Raw genomic sequence first — 6,608 nt, 5'->3', positions numbered from 1 at the left:
ACCCAATCACAAAAGAACACACATGATATGCATTCTCTGATAAGTGGATATTAGCCCAGAAGATCGAAATACCCAAAGTACAATCCACAAACCACAAGAAACTCAAGAAAAAGGAAGACCAAAGTGTGGATACTTCATTCCTTCTTAAAAGGGGGAACAAAATATCCATGAAAGGAGTTGTAGAGGCTAACTATGGAACAGAGACTGAAGGAAGGACAATCCAGAGACGGCTCCACCTGAGAATCCTTCCCATATTCAATCATCAAATCCAAACACTATTGTGGATGCCAGCAAGTGCTGGCTGACAGGAGCCTGATATAGCTGCCTCCTGAGAGGCTTTGACAGTACCCAACTAATACAGAACTAGAGGCTCACAGCCATCCATTGGACTGAGTACAGGGTCCCCAATGAAGGAGCTAGAGAAAGGACCCAAGGAGCTGAAGGGTTTGCAGCCCCTTAGGATGAACAACAATATGAACTACTTAGTACCCTGAAAGCTCCCAGGGATTAAACCACCAACCAAAGAGTGCACATGGTGAGACTCATGACTCCAGCAGCATATGTATTGCAGATGATGGCCAAGTCGGTCATCAATGGGAGGAGAGGACCTTGACCCTGTGAAGGTTCTATGCCCCAGTGTAGGGGAATGCCAGGGCTAGTAAGCAGGAGGGGGAGGCAGGGAGGAAACAGGGGTTTCTTTTTGTTTTTTTTTATTTTATTTTAATTTTTTTCTTTTTTTGGAGGGGAACATGGAAAAGGAGATATTGTATGACATGTAAATAAAGAAAACATCTAATAAAAAAAAAAGAAAATTTTGCCTTTAAAAATGGCTCATAGCCTTACATTATGTATAATTTTTTTGTCTCTGGTTCAGTACAAGAGGCTAAGACTTTGAATTTTTCAGTGTACATTATTTATTATCTAATCCCTATAATAAGAAATTTTACTACCTTTGCTTTTATACCACGAGCTTTAAAAATGAGTATTAGTTGCTCCAAAAAGTTTCAGAGGCAATATCTTTTTCAATATCTGGGCTTCAGTTATATCAAGAAAAAAAAGATGAGTTGCTTGTTTCAAATTACTTTTGACTAAGGCCTTACCTTAAGCTCATCACAAGACTTAGGCCTTGAGAGGCTCAGAGCTTTTTGCAGAAAGTAAAGGAAGCTTCTGTAAACAATTGCTATCAATTGTAGTCAAATGTTTGGGTTTTTCAGTATGCCCACAGCAACTCTTTGGCAAAAGAGAGCATTAATATAGATTCATCTTTTCTCATATCCACAGTAAAGCTTTTACATCCTATTATGAAGTTGTGATATTAATGAAGAAATATTTGATAAAATCATGAAAGTATTTTAGAAAAATCTCATAAAAACCTTATGAGACATCTCTTCCGTGCTTCAAACAGCAATTAAATTGGTTATTGCAAAGTATTAATTGATATTTGGCCTATTACATAGTAAAATTTTTTAAGCAAATATGATAATTATTATCTGAAAGACAAATTGTTAAGATTTGCTTAAATGCATGCTTTTATATTTCCTATAAATTTATTTATACATCTCATAATAATATATACATCTACAGACCTTCTATGGGACAAAAGTATATGTAAGTCACATATTTTTTCTCATGGTTCCCCCCCCCCACGCACAAATAATTGAACTATGTACTGTAGTCACTATTTATCAGGTGCTAAAATTAAGCCTCAATTTGTATATTGATATATGTGTATATGTATATTTCAGAGCTCACAACTGCTTATGATAATTTGGCATTTTTAAAGAATAATTCTGATTTAAAAATTAAAAGTAAAATATACACATGTGACTATGAATACCTTTTCAGGCTTTCTAGTTACAATTACATTAACATGAAAGTCAACAAAAACTGTAAATGTTATTGCCTCTATTATATTTTTATACTTTATGTCCCTAATCAGATTAAAACAGATTATGGAACTGACTATTATAGTCAAACATTTAAAATGTTTTGTCAATAATTTAATGTTACCAATATTACTGAGATTTCAGAGACAATGAATTGTTCAACGTGCACATCGCACTTTGAAAATCTGACTTTTTAATAATGAAAGGAGGGGGAATCATACCCTCAAAGTTACCAAAAATATAGCTCACTTTTTATGTGTTTTAAAATTTTTTGCAGGCTGATGTTAAAGGTCAGTCTGCTGCAGATCGCCACTGGCATCCTCACATTTCCAGTTCTTATGCCATGGTGAAATGAGAAGATCCACTTACTAACATGTGGTATGGTCCTGACCCCGTCTTACTTTGGGGAAGAAGCTCCATTTGTGTCTTCTCACAAAGAGAAGATGGAGCACAATGCTGCCTGAAAGATTAGTTCATCAGGTGGATGCAGGTCCAGAGTCTTTTTAGTAAACATATTTTCATCTAAAATTATGGCTAAATTTTTTTTTTTTTTGCCAGCAAAATTGCCTCCAGTATTTTCTTGAGAGTTAACAGTTCCTTTGTGATTCTCAGAGCCACTTCCCCCCACACTTGGAGGCCAGACCTTGAGTCTGAGTGTTGTTAATTTGCAACTGAATTGATTGCCTGGGACATCCTCAAAGATAATATTAAGCTTGTTGCCTTTAAACTTTTGACTTTTTATCTCAAGCAGGTTTGTTACAGACTTGCAGGCTCCACTCCAGGCTGGACTTCAAAGAAGCTCTATGTTGCGGTTATTCATCATGATGAAGAAAAAGCCTTAAATGCATATTGTGGCTTTGTTCTGTATGGGGAAAAGGTGTGCTAGGAGGGCCTGCAGCCAAAGACGGGCCACTGGATCTATGGCTCACACTAACCTAAGATAGAGTCATGTGCCAAGAGGCTGTGTTTATTAGTAATAAACACTAAAAGGCCCAGTTTGTGCAAATAAACACAAACAAGCTGCTCATGATCTCCGAGACAGGTAAGAGAGAGATCAGTAGATCTAGACCTAAGACATGGGGGCCTGCCAGCCACCGTAATTCCCAGGCAGAACTATGGTGCATAAATATATCTTATGCCTCAGTCCAGCCAATTTTTAATAAATAAATAAATAAATAAATAAATAAGGAGGAACTGTAACCTCTCTCAGCCAAAAGCTGGCTGATCCAGACCTTGCCTTCACCACAAAGCAGCTACCCCACGTAGAGTGAGGTTTCCTGAGATAAACAAAGCCCTTTTGTTCTGCCTCTTCTCTACCCCTCTTAAAGTTCCTGCTAAGAGCTATGCCCTGCTGAGCTGCTTCACCTGCCTCTGGTACCAAACATCAAGATGCAAATTGGCCACAAGATCCTGGCTTACTGGGCGATGGGCTTCCCTGTCTATTTAATTCCCAGATTCATAATACACATCAGACTTTGATCAGAAACCGTAACTCGGTCTCATTTTTTCCCCTCACCACCCAGATTCCTGTATTTTCCCAGGCCTCTGCCTTTCTTCCGGAGATCCAGTTTGCATAGCTCTTTCGGCTACAACAGAGTTACTTAGGGAGTGAGGTTTTTAATCAGAAGTAAGGAGAGCCAAGGGTATGTTTTAGGGAGGAACACACCTAAATGTTCCAGGAGCAGCTACATAAATGATTATTGGCTTTTATAGTTAAAATATTTAAAGAAGGTAATTTATAACTTATGTTGAGGAAAGGAAGAAAAATGGAAAAATGTACTTGTCTATTCATTTCAGTATTAAAAGATTTTTTTTATTTAAATAAATGTAACCATAAAGTAATTTAGTAAGGCATTGGGTATGCTTACAAATAAGGAAAAAATGTAATCAAGACAAAAACATGCATCAAAACTCTAAAAATAAAACAAAGTTGTTTAGTACATAGGTCACATGAAGATGTTAAACCATGGTTTCTAACCTGAGTATCATTCACTAGACATCTTAATAATATTGCTTGGGAAAGGAATATAATTCTGAGCATGATTTTTTTATGTAAAGACATCTCCAGTCAGTTGTATAGAAACTCCTCTCAGACAACAAGAGACACAAGGAAGGTCCAGGGAGCAGATGGTGGGGGCCCTCTTCCTTTCCTCTTCCCATTGATTCTCTCATGACTCAGCCCTGCATGGGTATGGGAAATGTGTGTCAGGAGAGGGCTAACCACAACCCCAGCTTTCTGACTTGAGTGAAGAGTACAGCCCAGGGGGTAGAAAATACGAGAAAAATTATTAAAAGACAAAATTACTAACCCAGCTGCAGAGAATGGTTTATGAATTTGCTGGGCTCAGATCCGAGGTTCTTGTGTGTAAATCTGATCTGAAGTAACATACCAGACATTGTCAGTCAGACTAAATGTGTGCCAGGCTGGCCACTGGGTGGCGGCACACATGTGACTTTGAAAACAGAACCATCACTGAAACTACAATACAAACACAGCAAGTCTAAACTTGCAAGTTAAACCTATAGGGATCATTTGACAAATTAAAAAAAAAATATATATATATATATATATATACACACTCTTCCAGGAGTTAGACCAGACATGTTGTCATGGTTTAGTATTTAAATGTCTACCTTATAATACAAAAATATTTTTCCTACAAAGAACTGGGAAAGTATCAAATTGCAAGATAAAAAACAACCAACAAAACCAACTAATGCTAACACTGAGATGACTCAGATATTGAAATCGTCTGACAAACATTTAAAATAACTGCTATAAAAATGCTTTAAGAGGCAGTGAGCCTTAAAACAGAGTGAGAAGGTTAGAAGGCCACAAACCAACAGATGTCTGACAGAAGAACTGAGCAGAAAAAGTATGGAAAAAAAGAACCCAGTGGAGACGAAGGATGAATATTCCAGATACAAGGTTCATTAGATCATTTCTGGACAATATCAAAGAAATAACCACAACAAAGCTGACAGGTCCCAAATGTCTCACTTGATGTGGCTACCATTACAGGGGAAAAGAGGGAAGTGTGAGGTACAGTGGGGTATTTGAAAAAATAATGACCAAAACCTTCCTGATTTGACAAGATGAATAAACCCATAAGTAGAGTCAAGAGAGACACTGAGTTAACCCAAGAGTTAACAGAAAAGCTCAGTGAAACTCAAATCTCAGTGTCTTAATCACTTCTATGGTTGTGAAGAGACACCGAATCTGGGGCAATGCTTATCAAAGAAAACGTTTAATTAGCGCTGGTTTACATTTTCAGAAGTTAGTCCTTTATCATTGTGGTGGGGAACATTGGTGTCATGCAGGCAGGTACTGGAACAATAACAAAGAGCTAAATCCTCATCTGTAGGCTGAGAAGGAGACCTCAAAGCCCACCCTCAATGACATACTTCCTCCAACAAGGCCAAACCCCCTAACCCTTCTAACCTAGTAGGGCTACTCCCTGGTGGCTGGTGGCTAAGCATTCAAATACAAGAGCATATGGGGGCCATCTCTTACATTCCTATTTAAACCACTACATCCTGTGTAGAACAAGGAGCTATAAACTGAAGACAAAGGAAACTAAATAAATATTTAAAAGGAGGTAAACTCAGTGTTGTGTTTATATGGATCTTAACATCCTCAGTGTAGTGTGTTTTCTCTTATTTTTTTTTCTTTAATTTGAAAAACCTGCTTTTCCTATCATTCTAGTGGTTTTCTCGTGACAACTTTCTTAGGAATCATTTATCTGAGAATGGCTTGATATCATCTTAATTCCTGTGGGGAGGTTGTTGGGCTTTGTTTTGTTGTAGTGCTAGCAACTGAGGCACAGCTTGACAATTTTCTTTCAGTTTTTGCTAAGTTCAGCACGCTGCTGCAAGCATGTGATACCAGTGATATGGAGACAGAGTGGCAAGGATTGCAGGGTTGAACTCAAGGCCCAACCTGGACTACATAGTAAAATGCTGTCTCAGAAAAGGAGACAAGGAGGTGGGAGGAGAGAGAGAAAGTGGGAAGGGGGAAGAGGAAGAGAGATGAGAAAAAGATGAAAAATGTTGGCTCATTTCCTTTCTTCATCCCAGAATGTCTGATTTAGTCCCTGGCACCACTATTCCAGGGAACAGTGGTGTTTTCCTCTAAGAATCTTCAAGGGTTTTTCTCCCTGTGTGTGGTGGTGGTTATCTTTTATCCTGGTACTTGAGGAGAAGAGGCAAGAGAACCTCTGTGAGTTTGAGGCCAATCTGGTCTACATAGTGAGATTGTCTGAGAGAGAGAGAGAGAGAGAAGAGAGAGAGAGAGAGAGAGAGAGAGAGAGAGAGAGAGAGAGAGAGAGAGAGAGAGAGAGAGAGAGAGGGTATGCATGTGGGTATTTATGTCACAGTGGCTGTCAGAGGATGACATACTGGAGTCAGTTCTCCTTTCCACAGTTAGGGTCCCAGATTTCAAACTCAGCCCCTCAGATTCAGCCACAAGTGCCCGTCTATATTCACTCAGCCATCTTGCCAGCCTTTCCTTTCTTCTGAATTCTGTAAAACATGTTTGACAGTTGACAGCAAGGCAAAAGAGCAACATACAAAATCTGTCAGATTTCTATATATGAGCAATAAAATGTTGAAAAAAAATCTCTTTAGTAACTTCCTAGCTTTTTAAAACTGTGACGCTCCATAGTTAATCTCTGCAACTCCTCCCGTGGGTATTTGATTCCCCCTTTTAAGAAGGAATGAAAT

The sequence above is a fragment of the Mastomys coucha genome, unplaced genomic scaffold, assembly GCF_008632895.1.
Source record: "Mastomys coucha isolate ucsf_1 unplaced genomic scaffold, UCSF_Mcou_1 pScaffold20, whole genome shotgun sequence".
Lineage (NCBI taxonomy): Eukaryota > Metazoa > Chordata > Mammalia > Rodentia > Muridae > Mastomys > Mastomys coucha.
This window is presented reverse-complemented; position numbering follows the sequence as displayed.